General features: G+C 35.0%; 1 long non-coding RNA gene across 2 annotated transcripts in view; it reads left to right on the forward strand.

Annotated features, from left to right (window-relative positions):
* Positions 1-23,901, forward strand: part of LOC148219895 (uncharacterized) — a 117,973-nt gene that overhangs the window by 9,108 nt on the left and 84,964 nt on the right. For both annotated transcript variants that reach the window (XR_015799235.1, XR_015799236.1), the window contains exon 2: positions 16,366-16,465. This is a non-coding gene — a long non-coding RNA (uncharacterized LOC148219895). The remainder of the gene's footprint in view (positions 1-16,365; positions 16,466-23,901) is intronic.

A 23,901-nucleotide genomic window follows, 5' to 3' on the forward strand; every position in this document is an offset into this window, starting at 1 on the left:
ACCTTTGTTGTACTTTTATTTCTATTTCTCCTGTCATCTAAAGGTTTTGATGTCCCCTTGTTAACCTAGTCTTTCAATATAAATTCTGCCACATATTAAATATAAGTAAAAAAAAATTTCTAACGTAGTTGTGTCAATTACTGAGAAAAAAGAAATGTCAGAATTCTCTATCTATGAAACCTTTGGTTAACCTCCTAGTATACATGCATTATATGCAGTGCTAAGTTTCATTACCACTTTCTAATTTTTCTTTAAGAATTTTGAGACCATTTACTATGCAACATTCATTCTCAGTAAATTAAAATTGTTCACCATTTTACTTTAGCCTCATTGCCTATGTATGATCTTAAGAAATATATCCAATGTTCAAATTCTGCTTTTAAAATAGATTTATGTAGGATTTATTCAAGGATTTATGAAGAGCTGCTTTAAATACAGTTCTAGCTAATATGCAGAACCTTGATAAAGATTTAAAGATAGAAGGCAATTTGGAGGAAGGTAAAGAATAAATTTCATAATTAAGAAAAAAAAAAAGAAAAAAAAACCCAACAGAATAGGATCATTAACCTGAGTAAATACATTTATTCAATAGGCAAGATCTCATTGGAATTAGGCTGTAAAACACAACATCTTACTGAAAGGATCTATATCAAAAATCAACTACCAGGAATTTTTATCAAATAAAAGAACAGTAAGAATCAGTATTTTTAAAAATCACCATGGTTGTATTAACAGAATCTAAAAATCAAAATGGAGCAGTCATAAACACTGGGATGAAAAGCTAGAGCCAGAGTAATTATTAGGGAATGGTAAGCAGAAAATGTTTATAAAATAAGAATGATAAAGAAGCAAAAGGGTTTGCAAGTGAAAAAGAACAAGAATTGCAGGAAGAAAAGATTGTAGAAATGCAATGGTCAGAGAAGATTATGAAGGAAAATTAGATGCATTTACATCTCACATAATATTTTATTGAGAATGTGTCTAGATAAGATACTTTGGCTCCTGCTGTATATCTATTAATAAACATCAGATTAAATAGACAAATTTATATGTCTAAAGTAAGTTATATATTTAATCCTAGTGTGGCCTGAGTGCACTCTACATGAAGGAACAGTAGAAAAAGGAGAGAAAGGGAGAAAAAAAGAGGAAAAAAGTGTTTCTTCTAGGCATAATCAGTTATTAAGGTCAAATAAAGTTTACTTTAGAATTTGTAAACAGCTAACCAGCACTAGCCCAGTGTTATTAATTACTATCTTCTAGGATACCAGATTTGATTTCAAAGAACAGAGAAGGAACCTGTCAAAATAATGGTCTGAGTGAGGCCACGTTGAGGTCTGCGTGGCCAAATGGCTGAAAGTAATCATTACTTTCATTAACAATTCAAAACATGTAATAAAAGAAGAGAGAGAGAGACAGCTTACTGGACAATATTAGGATTCAGAAAATCTCAGCTTAGTGGAGAAATGTAAAAAAACAAGATTACAAAAAGAGAAGATACTACATTTGAAAATTCAAATGCATACACAAAAACTGAGAAGAAATTATTTTTCAACACAATCAGAACAAAGGCCCCATGTTAGCCTATACTGCAGTACAACTTTAAAAAAATACCCTTTGATGGATTCTTAGTGCAATCATTACCATAAGAGCTGGTTGGTTAGCCTTAATGCTGCTAAATCATCTTCCATAATACCTGTCCATCTTTAGTAACTACAACTTAAGATTATATACTGAAAGGGGTACAGAATACAATGCAAAAAATAAAACACCAGAATGGTTAATATTAAAACACCGCAGAACAATAATGAAAAATGAAAATTAATTAATTATTTTCCCCCTTTTTTGGTAGGGCCATATTTAATGAAAACGATTGTAATCCTTTATTATTGCTGCTTTATCCTGCTCTAGACGTTTAAGGAAGAGGAGAAAAAAATTGTAATTATTTTAAAAATGGTTGGTATTGAAAAAGCATCTTTTAGACAGGATAGAGTAATCAATTCCAGAGGTTGCACCTTTAGGAATGAGATGAGAAAACAGAGTTTTAATGGAAACTGCTCTAAGTACAGCAGGTGTTACTAAATACCTGCCAAAATAAAGTATTTTACATATCTCAAAATGCAATTTGTATTTTTAATTGCTCTTAAACTGACTTCCAGAAGGTTTTAATAACCTTATTCAAGGTTTCCAAACCACACAGTGTAATATACAAAGGTATACTACCCTTCAGTCTGTGTCCACCTTTCTTCATAATTCATTTAATTCATCACTTAAATTAGATCAAAATCCTTGAAGTCTATCAAATTTGAAAGGTGCCATCTGAAAATAATCTTGTCTTTCAAATTCTTTTTCCAAGTAAATATCATCAGTGCACAATGAATTCTTTTTCCAGTTCCTATATATATATTAAAAAAATATCTGGAAGGGTAAGACCCTAAACTTTCCCCATTTTAAATTGAATGAAATTCCACTTCCAACCATAACCAAATTTTTCTTTTAATCTATTAAACTAGCTCTTTGTCTTTTTTTCTATCATTGATTTGACAGTGAAAGGAAAATTCCCTAGATTTTGAGACATACCTCTTTATCACTCAGCTACACATTACCTAGGGGAAAAAAAAAGTGATTTCATAAAGACTATTCCTTAACCAGGCCCAACATTTCAAGCAGTACTTTGTTCTACTGATGGCAGGCAAGCCTGGAAAAGCCAAGAATGCCAAATTTTCTTGGCTTTCACCCCAAAAAGAATTAGAGATGGGTGAGCCCAGAGACAAGATTTGCACCCAAAGTGCAGAGCCACTCAAAGCAGCATTGCCTGGAAAGTTCTTTCTTTGAAAATACAGTGCCATAGAAACACAAATGCTGAACAAAACCTACCAGTTACCCTTGTACATTCTGAGAAAATAAGAGAAATTAGAAATTAGAAAGCACCTATTATCTCTAGGATGAAAAAATCCACTTTAGGAATGGAATGTTTTAAACTCTTTCTTTGAAATAGATGTCAAAGAGACCTAATTCTACTAGAAGAGGTCAAGTGAGATGGCTGGTACATGCTAGAAGATCCTAAAATTAAAAATAAGCAATATTTTACCGAAAAAATGTTGAAACTAGGTATTTTTCATTTTAGCAATACAATTTATCAGTTTCTCCAAATAAGTTCTCCATTATTTTTCTTTACGTAAAAACATAAAACGTTCAGATTGTATTCTTCTGAAACAAAGCAGTTATTGAACTTTTCTAAATCTTTCATGAAATAAAAATATCTCAAAATTTGAAAAATTAGTTGAGAACAAAAAACTTGAAATAGAAGACATTATTACAAAAACAGCTTGTTTGCCAGTGACTGTCATCGCAGTAGTAATAAATATATTCACTGGTAAAGTTGAGCTCCTTTGGATTGAAACAAGCAAAGATTTTTGAAAAGCAAGTAACAGATAACTAAGATGTCAAAATTGTAATAGATTTGCACACAGTCTTACGAGTTTCTGACAGGTCTGAAGTCCTTTATGGAGTTACAACATTTTTCCTGAGACTTTTATGTTTAGAATAAAAAATATAAATATTATCTAGGGGGTTATGCTTCTTCATTGAAATAATACAACAACACTGACATTTAATGAAGTTTAGTATGCAAATTACCTCATTTATAAACTCTACTGTATGCATAAGCCAACATAATATATATTTGTAAGATATACATGTTACATTATATGAAAGATAAGGGAAAATCTTTTTTTACAAGTCTTTTGGGCTTTAAAGCCAATGCTTACTTTCTTTGATGAAATTTTTACAGCTTCTGGAAAAAAAAATGCATAGTCTGTATGAACCAGAGTGCAATTAACCAAAATTTTGAGATTTTCATACAGAAAATTCATATTAAAGAGCTGTAAATGGACACCTGAATAATCAAAATTCCTTAACTGTAACTTTCCCATAATGAATCTTCCTCTCTTTCTAAGAAGACAGGACTACAGTTTCATTCCTCCTGCAGAAATGTACTCATTCTTTTTCATGCTGAAACACTTCAGCAAAGAGATAATATTGTATATAACTCAGTTTGGTTACAGCTCTGGGCCTGGAAGATTTATTTTAAATATCAATGACTAAAGTTAAACATCTTGATAAGCATTTAGCTACAAATCCTCCATTAAAACACATCCACTAAAATGGACTAAAAATCTCAGTTCTGTAGACAGCCCTGTGATTACTTTCTTCTTTCACCTGTAGGCTATTCAAATTCTAAAATGGTATTCAATGAGCAAAGAGCAAGCCCTCTCCTCACAGTTTGGTGCCACAGGCAGGGTGTTTTGTGAATCAAATTTTACAATCTGAAATGAGCCACCTTGAAAACAGATAAATCCAAAGGCACTGCAGGCTGTCACTGACAAGCATTTTGACGTTAGCTTCTCAGACACTAACATCTCTGTCCCTGTGCACACCCACAGATCCCTGGACCTGAGAAAAACAAACAGGGTAGATCCTGGTCTATATGGAGCACGGCCAAGGCAGAGGAGCTACAAGCTCCTTCCTCAAAGCCTGATGATGAGATCAAAGCTTTCCAGAGCTGCTTTGGACAATTCATGCTAGTATGACTTGGAAATAAAACAAAAGAAAGAAACCATGCTATCAGTTCTCGCCATTTTCTCCAAATCTATATCTGAAAGTTTTGTGATTAGGAAACTTACCAAGAACATGAGAGACATATTATTTCCTTTTTTTCTCATCTCTCTCCCACAGTATTTTTCTCTCCAAGATGGATGCATCTTGGTGTCCGCCAGGTCATCAAAATATTGACTGGATGATCTAATTAAAAAGGCCACGCTGAATGGGATAAAGGCCTGGGTAATCTGTTTTCAGTCATTAGTCAACCCTCCTTTAAGAAGGATGATGTTTTAGAGATCTCCTGAGATCATTCTAGTCCCAAATACAGCCTGAGTTGTCCTAAGTCCACAGGACGGCTATTGGCAATATAGGGGAAGAGGCTTAATGGTGTTTATTTTTTACTTTTTTTTTTTTTTCTGTATTTTACATTGTTTTGATATATTTTACTTTATCTTATTATTTTATTCAGTTTCACCAAGGTCGCAGAAATCATTGGAGCATGACCCCGATATTTTCCCATACCCCCAGTATGGGGAATGGGGAATAGCAATGGGGACAGAGACTCATTTTCTTGATCTTCTCTGGCTAAATGAAATTTGAATTATTCCCTGCTTATACAACACACCTCCTCCAAAGAAATTATTTTGAGTGCCACATCAGTTCTGTGGCAGGAAGGAAAATCCATCCTTAAGATATTACTTGATTTTGAGTTACTTCCTCAGATTAATGATGTAGTCAAGTGTAGTATATAGCAAATATTCTTTAGTGATCCATTTTTAATGTTTCCTGGACAAGAAATGTTGTTTGCTACTTAAAATTTATGTTCGATACCATCATCTAAGCTGAATAAGACATTAAGCCAAAAGATTCAACCACGTTAATTGTATCACACCAAATTTTGTGAACAATATCCCAAAACCCTATATTATAATCCTATTCTCTTTAAAATATTGTGATATTTATCAACTTGTGCCCCATCTTTTATAATATCTTGTCTTCCACGGAAGCACAGAACCTTCAACTAATTAATAGGTAGTAAAACTTATATTTTTCTTTACCCACACAGTGGTAGGAAAAAAGACATCACAGAACACAATCTTGTATTCAATAATTTCAAGTGAGTAATAGTCTGGTCATACGAATATGACATGGGAGACAGAGTCACCTCTGAGGATGTGACTCAGCATAAAGAACAGAAATAGATGTCCAAGATCTTTAAGATTTAAGTAATACCATAAAGGATTTAAAATTTAACTTTTTTAATTGTTACAACAAACTTTGATAAGATTGCTCAAACTTTTTTTGATGTCTGGCATTTTATCTAGATTAAAATCTGTTGATATTACAAATAACATTATTAGAAACTTTCCCTAATGTGGAAAAATTCAAATTTTTCTTCCTAGCATGTAAGAGAAAAATTTCTGAAGTTTCTCTTCAGTTGGACTTTCTGTATTTCAGGAAATGCTGTTAATTTCTTAGCCCTGTCAATGAAATTTGAAATAGGAACACTATTTCAGCTTTCTCTGGTCAGTTGCGTTGTAAAACACTATTGCTAATTACCAGTATTTTTAGGTTGTGAGAGACAAAATATACAGCTTTGAATTCCCATTTCTAACTAACATCTCTGGTTTGAAGATAGATAAATAAGTATTTTCATAGCCTTTTTTTCGTTCTGCAAAAAGGAAAACCTTTCATGACATTTGTTTGCAGTCCAGAGTCTGTAAACACAGAATCCGAGTTTAGCATTATTTGGGTTCTGTAGACACAAAACAGTTTTGTTAGTCTTTAATTTTTAAACATTTATCTTAAAAAATTATACGACTCCATTGTTTTTAGGCTTGGATACATATGCATTTAAGATATCTGTGGATTTAAGATATAGATTTTTGATATGAGGAAATACTTTATTGTAATCAATGAGTAAATCCTGTGAAATCATTATGTTTACATTTAGGGATTAATTACTGTGTAAATGTATCTTAAAGTAATGTTCATTTTTGAAACTGGATTAACAAATTCCTCGTAACAAAATCCTGGGTCTGTATTTCATCATCCAAAAGAAGGAAGCTTTAGAGGTGAAATTTCCCACGACCGTATTCTATAAATATATCAATAGGTGGTAATATCTCACAAACTCAAAGTTGAAGTAAAATATGTGTTAAACTCCATAGTAAAATGATTACAGTTAATTAGGGGGCTCCTGTACCAGTGACCTTGAAAATGTGACTGCATGTATGTATATATCATCTCTGTCAGATCACTCACTTGTGTTGTGGATGCAAGCATATACTAAATTACCAAGAACAGGCTTAGGTATCATATTATCAAAATTGTATTAACAAAGTACCTATGTGACTCTCTGTGATTTGCAAAGATTTGCCTTGGAATCATAAGACTTTGACATCTGTAATCCCACATAAAGATGTCTAATAAATAATTATATTGGACGAGCCAGTTGAGAGGGAAGGAAACCTGAGATGAGGGTGTAAATTGACTCATCCTTTCTCATAACCCGTGGTACCTCAGTGTCACAAACAATAGAAAACCAAGCCCTTATGGGAAATGGAAACTAGAAACTGAAATTCCAAGCCTAGGTGAGCTTAAACAATTAAACAGATTATTCAAAAAGAGTTATCACTCAGATTTTTATTTCTCCAGTTTGGGTTCTTTTGGTACTGTAGACACAACTGAAGTCAAGAGCTGATGCCTCGAGAGATCTGATGTTTAAAGGTTCCTCTGCCCTTTGCTGAAGAGGAAGTTGCTGTCAGTATAAAAGTTTGGGCAGCAAACATCTAAAACGTGTGATATAGGGTCAAATGGTATCTGTTGAAGAAGTTTTTTATTCAACCTAAGTGGTGAATTAGAACAGACATATTTTTTTCTTTCTTTTGTGTAAGAAAAAAAAATACATATCTGAGAACAATTTGCTTCCCATCCTGAAGTCCATGAGCAACTGCTTTGGTATGAAATTCAGAAAAGTTACCAATATAAATGTCTCAGGTTTTAGGATCCAGGACAAACCTGCTAACACATAAGCTCAGATTTCTGAGTTTTGTTATCCTTCACTAGCATGGAGCAGCTAATTGCCATTCACCATACATGTTTACAGCTGAGAACTTTTGAATATTCTTTACAAGGTTCTTGACTCTCAAGACGTTCATATATACTTAATATGAATTGTCATGCAGCCTCAGTGGCAAAAATAATCCTCCCCAAAATAATTACAAGTGAGATGAGCATCTCATTGAGTTTATCCCAATGTGCAGGAATAAATTGTGCCAATGCTCCCTATTTTACAGAAATAGCCTTTCAACCACAGAGGGCACTTGGAAAGAGAGACAGTAATCATTGTGCATTCTAAAGAGGAAGAAGAGATGTACTTTAAGAATTCAAAGAAGTTTCCTGTATTGCAAAAATTGTGCTATACATCTACATACACATCTTGATTTCATAGGGTAGAGGCAACACTTCAAGACGTGGGCCCACGTCTCAAGTTTGACACTACAGGGAGAAAGCAGTCTAATAACAGATTATTTCTTCTCATTCTCAAAAGCGTGTCAAGATGGCTTGAAGACTTCTTTTTTTCCAAAAGGATTTGTTAATTTGCTTTCCCTCACCTATTTTTGTGCAGATCAGAGAGCTTGGTGCTCTGATCTGATCTAGACAAGTGATGCTCATGTTCAAATCTCTTTTCAATAGCTACAGCAACAGAAAACTCTTACAGCCAAGGGCGACTTTCTATTTGAAGTAATAATAAAAATGAAGTAGTTTTAGGCAGGGCCAAGCTGCTGCAGATGAAAGGAGCATAGTTTTCTATGTTGTTATATATGCTAAATTGAGAAGAGCTGGGAGTCTGAGGATGGGGTTAATGGACACAATATAAGAAAGAAAGTGGCAGACTTTGGACTGGAGACAAATTCACTGCCAATGAAAACTGTTACCAGTAGTAGCAGTCTACACAAAATGCTTGGCTGCTAGTCGACAGCAGCTGCCTGTGCCAGATTCCTGTGATGGAGGCAGTGTGGGCCTGTGTACTTTCATGTACATGGAATAAACGCAGAGAAGTAAAAGCACTTGTTGCTAAAATAAAGCTGGCAAATATTTTTATTTTCTGCAACCGTTTTTGCCAGGGCCTGAAAAACGGCTGTGTACAATGAATGTGCACCTGTATGACAGAGATTGAAGTGAAAACAGAAAACTAGAAATAACTGAAACAAAGTGTAATTTTTTTTTTTGTCATCTTTAATGTCAGTTTTTGAAACATTTTTTGAGAAAGCCTTCATTGACAGTCTGGAAAACAGTAGAGTACAGAGCCTATCTCTGAGTTTTAGTGAACTGAAACCAAAGAACCAGTACTTGAACTAGCAGTCTTTGTTTTTTACTCTGTGAAATGACAATTGGGAAAATATTTTTATATTCAGTGGTTAAAGTCAGCAAACTGCGTCACACTATATGCAATACAGAATTATAGACTTTGTACTTCTATTTATCAATAAAATAGATTTTTTGCAGCAAGTGCCACAAGGCTTCTGGGAAAAACAGAGTACAAAGTTAAAGTGCTCTTGCTTCCCGTATCATCTGCTTTCCCATGCCATAAATATAGGTAAATTTCTAAAACTGAAAAGTCAGATCTCCTCTGGATTTATGAACAATTTGATCCAGAAATCAGCAAGAGATAATTTATTTTTGAACTTTTTTATACTTATTTTCCTTAAAACCAAAAAGGTTGGAGATTTGGGAGTACATGCTAAAAACTGGAAGCAAGCAGTTTTACCTTAAAAAAGAATCATGTGCTCCTACACTAGTTTGATTTGGGAAAAAAAAAGATGTTATCAATACATATATGAGGAATGGTGATTTTTTCTTTAATGAGGCAGCTCTGTTAAACACCAGTTGCAGCAGCCACTTCTGACCACATCACTCACTATAATTGGCAGGCAGACATCACTCAGCGCATAAATACCAGGCAACGGGGACTGTTTTATTGTTTGGCTGATGCAAAGTACAGCTGTGCAAGGTTGAAAAAGCCAGCATTTCTTTGTGACAGTTCATTATGCAGATTCTTGATATTAGGGCTAATCCTGAACCACATATTCAAGAAAAGCTTCTACTGCATATGTGCCAAATCAGGAAACAATCCAGGTTTAAACCAGTAAACACTAGGGTCTGAGAAAGCTCTTGGAGGACCACAGGCAAAGCAAAGTTGAATACTCTGAACTGCTGCAATCACCCATTTGAGAGACTCTCTACCATCATATGGCACAAAACCCAGCAGACGTAGAACAAAAATAATCCCTTTTACTTTTCTGCTTCATGCTCCTACTGGTGTCTGTCCAGGCTCCATGGATGCTGTGTGTCACCTGAACCAGATGCAATATGGTGGAATGGCTGCAGTTGGTTAAAGTCCTTTATGATAAAATTATTTAATAATTAAAAAAAAAAAACAAACTAACAAAAAAAGACAAACAAAAAACAAAAACAAAGCAAAACAAAAAAAAAGAGGAAATTGGGAAATAGAGAGTGAGATTGCTCTTCTGGTTACTCACATGGTTCTAACTGGAAGAGCCAAGAAATAAATAGAAATTATCATCTGTCAATAGAGTATCATTAGAAATGGCTTCAGAGTGGTGCATATCTTAAGTTTTTTGAATGAAGAGCACTTCAGCTTATTAATGCAGGTTTTATTAACCTTGTATACACAGTGCTATAACCACTTAGTGTAAAGAATGGCAACACTTAACTAAGTGGAAGTTAAATAAAAGTTTTAATAAATGTTTTGTGAAGTTTTAGGACACTATTTAAAAATGCCAAATTTCGAGACACTTCTACAGAAAATAAAGCTTTCCTCATATTTCTCCTTAAAAGACTTTTTTCCTCTACCATCACATGATTTTATGCACATTCACTCAATTTCTTGGTTTATCTTTCAGCAGTGATAACACACATTTTTCTTTGGTGTGTTCACATATGAAAACGTATATAACATAATAAACATAACAAAATAACATAATTTTGGAACATAAAAGCAGAGACAAAAGCTTGTGGCATTAAATAACTGCTTCTACAACACATAGAGGCTCAGGATAGTGCTGTTCACGCCTGTAAAAACTCTTGCCCGTACCTTAAACCGGAAAGTGAAACCAACAAAACAACAGTTTGAAAGTGACACAAATGATACGTTGTAAGAACAGGGGTGGCAAAATGTTTTACCAGGACCCTGGAATCCGGTTTGGGCAAAGAATATCTCAACAGAAATATGCAAATGATCCTAAAATATGTTTTCCAAGGACACACAGAAAGGGAAACACAACTAAAGACAAGAAATTGTCACAATTAATAGGGAAAAAAAGTCATGTCCTAACTGCTTCTATAAATGATCTGAGAATGGTCTCTCTATTAAGTATCATAACTATGCAAAGGGGGTTTTTTGAGAAATAGAAACCTAGCCTTAGACAGTCAAGCACTTGGTTAGACTTTCTCCTCTTATCGCATCAAATACATTAACAGGTTCTAATCCACTAATGACTTTTTAAATAGCTTGTCATTATTTTTGTGACAGTTTTTTCTACTCATAAAACTAACATATCCTTTAAATATTCTCTTGCATATCATTTTAGTTGTATGCATCAGTAATGTTTTTCTAATAATTTCAAATCTTTTAATTTATTGGAAAACTTTAGAAATTTTCAAAATTCAAATATAATAAATGAATTATCCTTGAATTAACCTGCTGTGGCAAGGTTTATTGGTTAGCAACTAAACTGATTTCTATGAAATCCATAAATGGCTTCTCAAACCAACTTGTGCACATTGGTACTCTCAACAAAACATTTCAGATTAAGAGTGAAGTGACATAACTCCAGCAGATGCCTAGAAAAGTGGAGAACTGCATATTGGATGTTTTTCCTGTGCTGCACCTTCCTGGAAGCAAACATATAAAAGCTGATGCTTTCCCATGAACAAGTATTTCATCAATTTTCAGCCATAGAACCTAGAATATACACTTCTCCATAGTATGTGAATTTCTCAAAATACCTATTATTATCCTGTAAAATTTTCATAATGATATATTTTTCATAAGATTATGATATATGATACTTTATCTTTCTGGAACACCTCAGCAGTGAGAATCCTTCCTCAAATAGCATCTAATAATTTATTTCTCTGCAAATTTGTCATTATTAATGTTATTTGATCCTATAAATTATTTTTCCAGGATTCATGTAAAATATTTCCAATCAATGTCTGAATATTCATCTCCCATAGAAGAACTCACATTTAGTAGAAGACCAAATTAACTTCCTTTAACATTTTTTCCTATCAAATGCAAGCTTTTTGCTCCTCTTCTCTCCTTTTCCTGTTCACAATAACATCATTTTGCCTATCACAACAGTCCTTTAAATATCTTCCTGGAATTTCTCATTCTTATTTTATTCATCAGTTCTTGTATGATAACTATATGAGCAACTTATTGAATGAAAACCTTCTTGTGGATGGTTCAGAATATTGTCAGTGAAACTCAATTTGATTTAAGTTCTCTGTTCTGTCAAGGGTAATTGTTGAACAGTATTAGACACTTCTTAATGTTTTCTGGAAAAGGTTAAAATTCTGTAGATATTTCTGATTACAATGGAAAGAGTTTTATTCTAAGAAAAAGAAAAACAACCACCAAAAACCCAGAAAAAAAAGCCAAAACAAACAAAACAAAACAAACAAAAAACCTCCAAAACTATGCAGCAAAGGATATATAACAGAAAACTTGAAAAGACTATTCATCTTTGTAAAACAGCACCATTATAACACTTACTAAATCTTATTTCTTTTTCTTTATATATTTTTTATTTATCGTTATATATATTTTATCCGGAATTATTGTCTTACTTTCAATGCCTTCTTATTTCTCTAAGCTCCTTATAGTGCTGACATCTATGCTGTTTCTTGTCCACCTTCTTTCATTAAACTCTGTACCCAATACATCACATTGGTAAAGTTCATTTGCAACTTGAAATGATAACTTTGAATAGCCTGTTTCTACTGGAATCTATTCAGATGGAGCCAGAAATGCGAGGAATACAGTGGAAATTTTAAAATAGTCAAATCCTTAATAGAGGATTTAAAATTCAATGAAAGATTAAAGGAGTTCTTTACAGGACATAATTTTCCACCATTTAATAGCAATACAGATGATTTTTATATTTGAAAGTATCAATACTTGTTTCTGTAGATTACACTTGTGTAAAATTGCAAGTGTCTCTAATGAAGAGGTTCTTGATCGCTAAGAGATAGATTTTGTTATGCATTAGGTAGATAAAAATGGTTTTTGTTCTAAGAAATTTCAGGATTTTTATCATAAACACCAACCTATCAAATGTTTAATTGCAAAGAATTAGGTAGTGATCTGAATAGGTACAATTGCTCAAAGCTGATTAACTGGCACCTGGACATTGTTCTGACTGGCTTGCAAAGGTTCAAGTTATATCTGACATACTGACTGAAGGTAATGATATATGCTTCATTCACCAAAGAAACAAATGTTTTGTTTCCCTGCTCTGATTCCCTGCTTTACAGATACCTGCAGTAGTATAATATACACTACTACTATTGTAAAACAAGAGTTTATTACATGGCTAAGTAAGTTGATCTTTGTAAAAGTGCACAAGTGCATTGAAATAAAATAAAAACTACTTAATCCAATCTTCTCTTATACAATTTCTTTCAAGGAGAACAGACACAGCCTGTTAAAATAACAAAGAATGTAGAGTTTCCATTCACATTCACAAAGTGTCCTCATTCAAACCCCCACTCTAAAGCTACCTTTCCTCTCCTCTCATTTTTCTTTGTGGTGGAGAAATGTGATTCCATGGAACCAACAGTGATTTTGTTTTATGTTAACTGGCAGAGCTTTTCGAACCTTGCAGACCTGGTGACACTTAAATGGCCCACACTTTGGATTGTCTTGTTGTGTGGAAAAGGTAGATAAGGGGAGGAGGAGAAACATAAAACAGGTGGGCAAGGGCAAAGTGGCATTCACAAAAGTTTCTTAGATCAGAGCCAGGTTGAGGATCATTTCTGTGATAAACAATTGCTGCATTGAAATTACATCACACAAGGTGTTATATTACTTATGAAGTCCTGAGAAATCTGTAAAACCTGGCAAGCACATCACATGGAAAAAGGTAAGATCTTCTGAACTTTTAGCCAGGAAATCAACAGAAACTAATATAGTTTAATGGTAATTAGTCTAATATGTGCTGCTTGTAGAACTGCTGCCAATAATACCATGTAGTAACTGTTGCAAAATGCCAGCTACTCTGGCTTCCCTGTTAGGGATTAGGTGAAGCTTTTAGAACTGTACTTGGCTTGATATTTAGGTCACTTCTGAAATGCCTTTATAAGTTAATTTTACAGTGTATGAGCTACAAGATCCTGAATTATGTTAATATTCTATTTATATTTTGATTTGCACCAATATTTTATCTCTTGAAAATTTGAGATCCCACAAAAAAATGGTATGTTTTCCTTCTGATATCAGTGTGGTGGTTTTGATGTATCCCTGACATACTGATACAATCAGATCAGAAAATTAAAAATAGTATCTAAATAAAAGAAAACTTGAATAATGTCTATATTCAGTAGCGAGTCATCATATTCCAATAAATTTCAGCATATCTGAATAATTTGACTGGAAAGTTTATTGTAACTGCTTGAGCTAATGTTTTGAGTGTGTGTGGCCCTCTTCCTTTCCCTGACTTTCTGTTTAAATAATCAATTGACTTTTCCACCCCAGTCCAAATTCCATTTTTTCATTGTTAGTTTCTCTCTGCCTACACTAACACAGTGTTAAAAGGAGAGACTTTGCACCAAACTCCAAGAAAAGGAATGTGATCTAAGATGTGGGTTTGTGAATGCATGAGAAAAGGTAAATAGGCAAGGTTACCAAGGTTCTTGGATGCTGCACTTCTTTGTGCCAAGCCAAGAGACTTGCATGCCTACTAGCCTGGGGCACAGGCTTCTGCTTTGTGTGAAAAAGTACAGAGAGTGTCTCATACGTACTGCACCAGACTAATAGGCCTCAATATGCACAGTTACTTTGCTAAAATTTATTATCAAAATGTGTTATGGGAAAAATAAATTGAGGCAAAAAAATACACGAAGAAGTTCTCAGAGATTGTACCACTGACAGTCATGAAAATGGTTAGATTTGCTCACAGCCACACTTTTTCACAGTCCTTTTAATTTGGAACAAGGTGGAAAAAATACAAATTTGTCTGTGGATTTTCTGCTTGCTATCACCTGGCTATACAATCAACAGTGCCTGTAGTCATTTATCCCTGTATTTAATTGCTGTGTTTGTATCACATACATACAATAATTTAGAGAGAATTCTGCTTACATTGTACTTCATTTTTGTAACAGAAGTTATGGGGAGTTTAATTTTTAATGAACTAAATACACATTTCACAAATGAAATTGTTACCTCGATTTTGAAAGTTCTTTACTCTCTTTGCATTACATGCAGAGACTCCTGTCAAGCAATACTTCAAACTTCAGTAAGAGGTAGTTTTTATGAGACACTAAAATAAAAAAATTCTCATTTGGATTTATCTCCTAATCCTTGTCAAATCGTAGCAAAAAATATCTCTATAAATTATGAGACTGTGAGTAACACACAGTAAACGGTGTATCAGGTTTTTCATCAAAGCTGATTATCACTATCATTATTAGTAGTAGTATTTGCAGTAGTAGTATCAGTCAATTATTTGTTTAGCCCTATTTTTGTAAGCAATACCTCAAAGTACCCACATGGCATGGTGATACAGTGTCTTTTCTGATTTAAGGTCATTTCACAAGGTTTTTTGATCTTGTTAGATCTCACGAAGAGCTGTTTTGCACAGATCACCTGAAAGAAAATCTCCCTGGCTAGCAACTAGATATATGACCTAGGAATTAGTAGGTCAGTAGCTAAAGCATACTGTGTTTGTAAAGACTGCCTAACAAATAGCATTCTTAATAAAGCTCACTCCGGTATCACCAAGTACCCTGTGTAGTATGCCTCCAATAATTACCCACTTGGTAATTTTCCTTACAAAAAAGCTTTATTTATTTTTAAAGGTATTTCAGATTCAGTTCATAGATTGAAAATAATCTCACATACTTACTAGATAAGGTTTTAATACTTGGATTTGTACGTGTACACAGGCAGGCAGACATACACACACGGACATAACGTATTGCACTTCATGGAAGAGCTATAAATAAATATCACCCTGTAAATAAGAGGGTTCGTGGGAACTGGAAGTTTAAGATGTGTGAACCACGACAACTGTCCCAATGGAAGCAGTGAGATGGGGCAGGACACTTGGCTGTGCGTGGGTTCAAACGCTGAGCTGCCTGCAGCACCTGCAGCACACCGGGGTGAGAGTTCACAGCCTAGCTCACAGCGCTCTCAGAGAGCTCAGGAAAAAACGAGGCACCCCAGACAGGCAGAACAAAGGAGTGCAACCCCTTAGGGCTGGGCTCCCAGGCAGCCGGGGTCCCTCTGGGAGAGCCCAGGCATAGCCATGCCCGTCAGGAGCAGGGCACACTCAGCCTTGGCTGCACCGCCTGTCATGGCAAGGAGCAGTATCGCAACCCGGCCCTCAAATGTTTATGACTTAATGATCGTTTAAAGTCCTCTTTTAGGAAAACTAACCATAAAATTATGCATTTCAGTGCTAGTTTCTGGATAAGCAAGCTGCTATAAAAGTACACATCTCTCGTTCACAGGTCTCTGGATTAGATTTGAATGCAAGGAAGGGAGAGGGAAGTATTGCTAGTGCTGCTTCTGGGACCGGCGTCAGCACTTCTGTCACCACCACCGCCATGAGTAAGCAAAGATACAGGGCACACACACTAAAAATGGCTTTGCTCCAAGTAGCACATTTCTTTCAAACACACACTCGGGGCTGAGAATATTGAAAAATGGTTACAATGTCTGGTTAATGTTTTGATCACCTCATATGGTCACATATATAGCTCCTTTCTTGTGTACATTGGTGGCAGCATAACAAAGGCTCTCAGAGATCCAAGAGTCATTCATATTCATTGTTTTTCCCATTGTCTAACTTTGATTATGCAGTTTTTTTAAGAGAAACTGCTAAGTAGCAATCATTCAAGGGTGAGTGGACACAATGGGGCCACTTGTGCAGGTTTTTTACTGGCAAAGTTCCTCTTGAAATCAGGTGAAGGAAGCAGTTGTTTTGTTTAAGAACTGAAATCGGTTGATTTTTGAGAAGCCAGACATTTCGTCTGAAAAGATGTCAAGCGGGTTACCTTTGTTGACGTTAGAGAGTTTTGTCCTATGTGATGGGCAATTTCATTCAAGTACAAAGTGCAAGACTGGGCCCAAAGGTACTGTGAAAGCAGTAGATCCTTTCTCCTTGAACTTTTGATTGTAGTTATTTTCATGGTTCTTAAACTTCATTGTTCCAAAAATAAAATAAAACAAAATAAAATAAGTTGTAATTTACAAATTATGATCATACCATAATGTTTAGGTGTGGAGGAATGTGTAGGAATGAATAAGGCAGGTCAGCAATAGGAACGGCTGAGCAAAGATCTGCTCCTCAAACTGAGAGGAAAGAAATGCACAGGCAGAGGTAGCAGGGAGAGGTGACCTCGGGGGAACACAGGGATATGGTTTGAACGTGTAGGGATGAGGAAAGGCAAGGCAAAGCTGGGCAATTACTTGGAAAGGGATGTGAACAAAAAGAGATTCTATACCAGATTTATAGTCAGAAAAGAAAGGCCAAGGAGAGTGTATGAGTGTATTCCCCTTATAAGCAGGGGTGAACTGGTGGTGATGGATATGGAAGAGGCACCTCAGTCATCACTGGCAGTCAGCTTTCAACATCTGTCAAGTCCCCAGACATCTGGGTGAGTATTTGGAGAGTGAACTCCTTCCCACTGTAAGCAAGCTGCAGTTTCAGGATCAACTGATGAAACTGGATAGCCACAAATCCATGGGATTGGAGGACATGTATTCCTGAGGACACTGGCTGATGTTGTAGCAATGTCACTCTCCATCATATTTGAAAAGCCATGGTGGACAGGTGAAGTCTCTGGTGACTGAGAAAAAAGAAATGTTGCTCTTATTTTTAAAAAGGGGAGAATGGAAAATCAAAGGAACTGTGGACCAGTGAGCCTACCTGGGAAGACCATGGAGCAGATCCTCCTAGAAGATATTCTAGGACATATGAAAATCAAGAAGGTGATCCAACATAGCCAGCACTGCTTTACTAGGGGCAAATCCTGCCTGACCAATGTTGTGGTCTCTTAATGGGAGACAAGGGAAGATCAACTGATGTCATCTAGCTAGACTTCTATAAGACCTTTGAAATAGTTTCAGATTATATCTTTATCTCCAAATTGGAGAGACATGGTTTTGATGAATGGCGTATTCAATGGAAAAGCAATGGGCTGGACGGGCAGAACCAGAGAGTGTAATCAATGACTTCATGTTCAGGTGGCAGCTGGTGATGAATGTCACTCAGGACTCTGTGTTGGGCACAGCGCCCTTAAATACCATAATTCATCAGTGATATAGACCATGGGAATGAGTGTACCCCCAGCCAGTTTGCAGATAGCACAAAGCCAAGCTGTGAGGTTGACCTAAAAGAAGGATGAGATGCCATGAAGACGACCCTAGACAAACTTGAGAAATCATAGAACATCATGAAGTTCACCAAGTCTAAGTTGTTGCATTTGTGTCAGGAAAATCCCAGACGAGTACAGGCTGTGAGAAGTCATTGAGAGAAGCCTTGCCAAGAAGGACGTAGGGGTTCTTGTGGATTAAAAGGTGGACATGAACCAGCCATGTGTGCAAACTGCCCACAAGGCCCACCATTCATAGGAGCTGTGGCCAACAGGATAAAGGAGATGACTCTACCCCACTATTTGTCCTTGTGAGAGCTGGAGGTCTGCCTGCAGCTCTGGGTCCTGAACATAAGACAAGTATGTTAGAGCAGTTACAGAGAAGGGGCCACAAAGATGATCAGAGGTCTGAAGCATCCCTCCTATGAAGACAGGCTAAGAGAGCTGGGGTTGTCCAGCCTGGAAAAAAGAAGGCTGCAAGGAGACCTCATTGCAGACTTTCACTACCTTAAAGGAGCTCATGAAAAAAGAGGGAAAGGGACTTTCAATACAGACAGACAGTGACAGGAGAAGGTGTAATGATTTTAAACTGAAAGACAGTATGTTTAGATTAGATGTTAGGGAGAAATTCTTAACTCGGAGATTGGTGAGGTACTGGAACATGTTGGCCAGAGAAGTTGAGGATGTCCACTTCCTGGAAGTGTTCAAGGCCAGATTGTAAGGGACCGTGAGCAACCAGATCTACTGAATAGCATCCCTACCAATGGTATGGGGGCTTGAAATCAGATAATCCAGATAAAGGTTCCTTTCAACCCAAACCATTCTAGGATTCTATTATTCTATGAAATGGATATTCAAAATAAATCAGTTACTTCTCTAAGCTCATGTACCCTGATGGACTCAGAAGTGCTCCACTAACAGAATTGAAAGAATTTTTGTGGACTAGTGGTATGACACTTTCTATTAAAACAGAAATCTGACACTTAACTACTTTAATTACTCAGCAGTTACCCTGAGAAACGTGGCTAATTTGGCTTCTGAGTGGCAGTGGCTGCACCTTTTTTGTGGAGAAGGCTTCTAACAAACTAGAGAAATGGAACTCAAAGCCAAATCTGGACCAATCTAACAATCTGCTGTGCAAATTTGCACACATTTTGCCTGCTGTGTTAAGGGGTGAAATAGGAGCAGAAATGAATGGCAGCAGGCACTGCCTAAGCTGACACTAACACCAAGTTAAAGTAGGACCAGCCATAAGCTACCCACACACCTTTTTTTTAGGGCTCCTCAAAGGGCTGCAAATGAACTCTGTAGACCACCGAGCCCTCTGTCAGAGGAAAAGAGCATCAGCTACCAGGCTAAATCATGATTTAAATAAATCCTTATGCCTCAGCCTGCTCACAAAATTTCATAGGAAATCAGCGACAGAAATACTTACAGAGCCCAGAATTCTTTGTCATCAGTTAGTGAAAGTCAGTGGAGTGTCTAGCAGAGAGTTTATTAATAGTTTTATATGCTCATATATAGATTAATTCAATCTAATATTAAATAATTAGCTGTTTCCTTTATAAAGAAAAAAGACCCACAAAATTTTATTCTTAACATTGTTTTACCTAAGAAAAACATGCATCATCTGCACTGTCTTTTTTTTGCAGGTTTTAATAATCTAGACAATAATTTTATCAAAGTGAAAGTGTCATGTTATAATATAACTTTAACCTTAAATTTAGACAGGCTGGTCCATAGCCACATCGTGTGTTAAGCAGTATAATGTTCTATAAAAGGGAGCATTTCCACTGAAATTCAATTGCACATATTGATAGCTGTTGGCTTTTTTTGCCCTTTCTTTCTAGTAAACATACTAGAGGTAAACATAAAGCTGCTTTGTCCATGATGCTGTGAGAGGGAGTAATTAGTTTTTTTAAGAAAAGGAGTACAGAAAGAGACAACAAAACCTTTTATATATCACTTAGTTTTTGAGACATTTTGTATTCCTTATAGAGATATAGAGTGAGGATAGAAGTAGTATTTGAGAGAATCTGCAAATACAGATTTTGTTAACAGAGTTTGTTATTAAAGTGTTACTATTTTTTCAGCTATATCTTAGAAACAAATTATTATCGTCTGCCCTCCATTTGCATGAAAGTCAAGAGTGTCTCTTGCTAAACGTGTATTTTACTCAATTTGAAAATATTTGGAAAGGAAATGCCAATATCATTAAATTCAAAGTTTTTTCTATAAATATATTATTTTAAAATATACACAAAATATGTTTAAGAAATTTGTATATGTAATTTTCTTTAGGGAAATTTAAGCATCCAAGAGTCTACAGATCAGAAAAGGTTAATAGTCACACAGATATATCAACATAATTTATTATTAGATTTTTTAAAATGGATTAAGCTAGCTAGAGCTTCTATAGACTTTGGATTAAAATTTCTTTTTATTAATATAATTTTTGTTGCATTTTTGTTTCTACAACTCCCTGTAGTATACTATTTGTAGCTAGTGCTTTTAAAACTAAACTAATTTCCAGCAAGAGTAAAAAAATGAAAGAGTTCATTTTTTATGCAAGTTCTGAGAACTAGTAGGTGCAATAAAGAAAATAAAAATGTAAAATTTAGATTATTTTCTCCTTTTAGAATAATTAGAAAAGGAGAAATAATAATCATGTTCTTAAAAACACAAGAATTAGTGTATTATTACGTGGAGGGTGTTTTCATACATCAAAGAAAATATATCCTGCAATGTTGTTGGAATTATCGAAGAATAAATTATATAAGAAAGTTTGATTTTTCATCACTTTCAATATTTTAAAAATCATAGTTTACTCCAAAATTGTCACAATTTAACACTCACAAACTCTACATGCAGTCTCCATTCAAGCTTTGCAGTGAAAGTCACCTCCCATTTCACTGTCTCTGGCTGCTCTGTTTTTATGGCTTTCTTTTTCACCACAGCTGTAGTACCTGAACTTCATGGTGTTGCACTGGGAAGATACTCCTGGTTAGACATGTCCTCCTCCTTCACTGAAAATAAACAAGTTTTTAAAATCCTGATGTGCTTACACAGCATCCTCACAGTTCTATCAACAGTGAGGACAACCAGCTGTGGAGCAGTAGCAGGGGTGCCTAACTGGGGAGAGGGACCACTTAAGCCACCATGTCCCCTGGAACCCTTGGTAAACCAGAGAATGAAAACAGAATTTTCTTTTTAATATTATAGTGTCATAGTTTGTGTTCTCTCCTTAGCTTTGTCATCAGCCCAGGCAAGTTCAAACCTGACCTTCTGTCCTTACATATTATTTATGTATACTATTGAGTTAAGAGAAATGTAAATTAGAAAAGCTGGTTCTTCTCTCTTCTGTTGTACAGGATCTTCAGTGCCTCCATAATCTGCCTGCAAGCCATCCCTGCTTTAAAGGTAGCTTAAGGCAATAAAAAAGTGTCATAGAGGAATTTAAGTTTTTATTAAATTTATTTTTAAAAAATAGGTTTATGCTCGTTTATATTATTGAATAATGATATGTGACATGTCAGAAGATGTTAAATATTTGTAAGAAGTTAGCATTGTTCTGTGCACTTTCCAAATGGATCTATTATGTCTGAGAATTCTAGCTACTTATTTTAAGTGATAAGTGTCATTTGGCATCATGTGTCAAGGAAGTATCATGTGCTCCCCGTCTGCCTTTCAAGAAGTTACAAATGACACCATTCATCTCATCACATGGCAGACCTGTTGCCTCTTATCATCATATGATGTCTGCCTCTTGCAAATGTGGTAGATATCCATTTTCCCACATTCTCTTACTTGTGTGTTTCACTTTGAGTTAATGGGGAAATCTTCTAGAGGTTTTAAAAACACTTAACAATTTCTTCTTGAAGTATATTCTGTTTATGCTGTGACCAGATATCAAAGTAGTCTAAATACACAAACTACTTTGAAATGTATTTCGCTTTGGTTAAGTATAAGCTAATGCTTTTCTTTATAGGTTTTATGTATTTTACTGCATTGAATATGAGAGTGTGTTTCAGAAAACCCTGGAAAATAAAAACATGAATGTGCACATGGAAGATTGTAGCCATAAGATAAATAATTGAAACATGTTGGGAAACTCTTTGTGAGATATAAGTGAATTCATTGTGCCCACTGGGATATTTACCAGACGAAAAGTGTGACAATGACAGTACCCTCGTTGTTTGGTACATAATTTAGAGTATTCCTAATGAATATTTCATGTAGTATCATTTGTGTATGAATTGTAAGGCATGTATATCAAGATTCACTAGGGGCACTGTCAAACTCCTCAGTTTGAAATAAGCACTTATAAATTACTTAAGGATATTGTAGGCAAAGAGATTAGTGTACGATCTTTTTAAAGCAAATAATTATGTCCCTTCTTGGGGACATTAAGCTGCTTTGCTTAGTAAAAGAAGAACATACTGAAACGAAGAAAAATAAAATGCTCTCACTTTCACAATAACAAGCAACTTCTGTTCCTAGAAACTCCCTAGAATATTCTTAAAATACATGTAATTTTTAAAAAGAATGGCCAGAAGTAATTTTATCTAAATATGGAAATACGTATTTTATAAAGTCAGGGGAGTTTGGGAAAACATTTGTTAAACCAGTTCAAAAAGAACTCATTATTTATACCCATATTTATGCATCTCAAAAGCCTAAACAATTTTTTTTTTAAATAACTGTGAGGATGATTTCACAATTAAGGGTAATTCAATCTTTTTTAGCTACAAATTTTGTAAAAGTAGAATGATTTTTCAGTCTTCATAGTTATCAAACACATTAATGGAACTGAAGTTCAATTCACAAGTGATTGTGAACAGACCAAGAGAATAAATACTCCAGTAAATAAATTGAGAATGAAGAGGTCAACCAGTACCAAAGTAAAGACTTTTATACCTTTCTAAATTATACCTACAAAAAAAAGTATATATCTGCGTCTAAAAACTAGTATATATCCACATCTTCATGTATCTACCTGTCTCTACACATATGACTGTAAAAAATCCCTTGGAAGCTTATATTAAAAATTAAGTTCTTGAGTCTGCAATTCATCTTGATAAATATTCTGGTTTTATAAGATAAGAATATCTATCAAATCCAGTTAACTTTAGGTATTTATAAAGTGCCAAAATTCCTGAAAATTTTTCATAATTGCCATATCCGTATTTAAAGAAACCTGTTTCCCTCCATTTTCTGCAAAACAAAGTTCACAGCTTTTCAGGTTTCTGCAAGTGCCTGTGAGGAGGCTCTGCATCTCTTGCAGAACAGGGATCCCCAAAACTATAGCTTAATGAGCAATGCCTGTTTATATCTGTAGAACTTGTTTAAGCCTGCTTTTTTTTTTTTTATTTACTTGATATAGCTATGCTTCCAGCAATGACAAGAACAAATTCATATTATGATAAAACTAATTATGCCCTTGTCATTTTATTAACTAATAATACTTCTAGGAATTTTTTTTTTTTCATGGAAAAGCATCAATAAAAATGATCACTGCCATTATTTCTTTTTCAAAATGTTTTAGCAGCTTAGTTGTAAAGTAAGTAAGACTTGGTGTCTCAAGTAATTGCCAAAGGCTAAGATTCAACAAAGCATGTTCTCGGTTTAAAGTACATATTTGAATCTGTTGACTTTATGGGACTCAGATAT

This window comes from Sturnus vulgaris, chromosome Z (genome assembly GCF_052056855.1).
Source record: "Sturnus vulgaris isolate bStuVul1 chromosome Z, bStuVul1.hap1, whole genome shotgun sequence".
Taxonomy (NCBI): Eukaryota; Metazoa; Chordata; class Aves; order Passeriformes; family Sturnidae; genus Sturnus; species Sturnus vulgaris.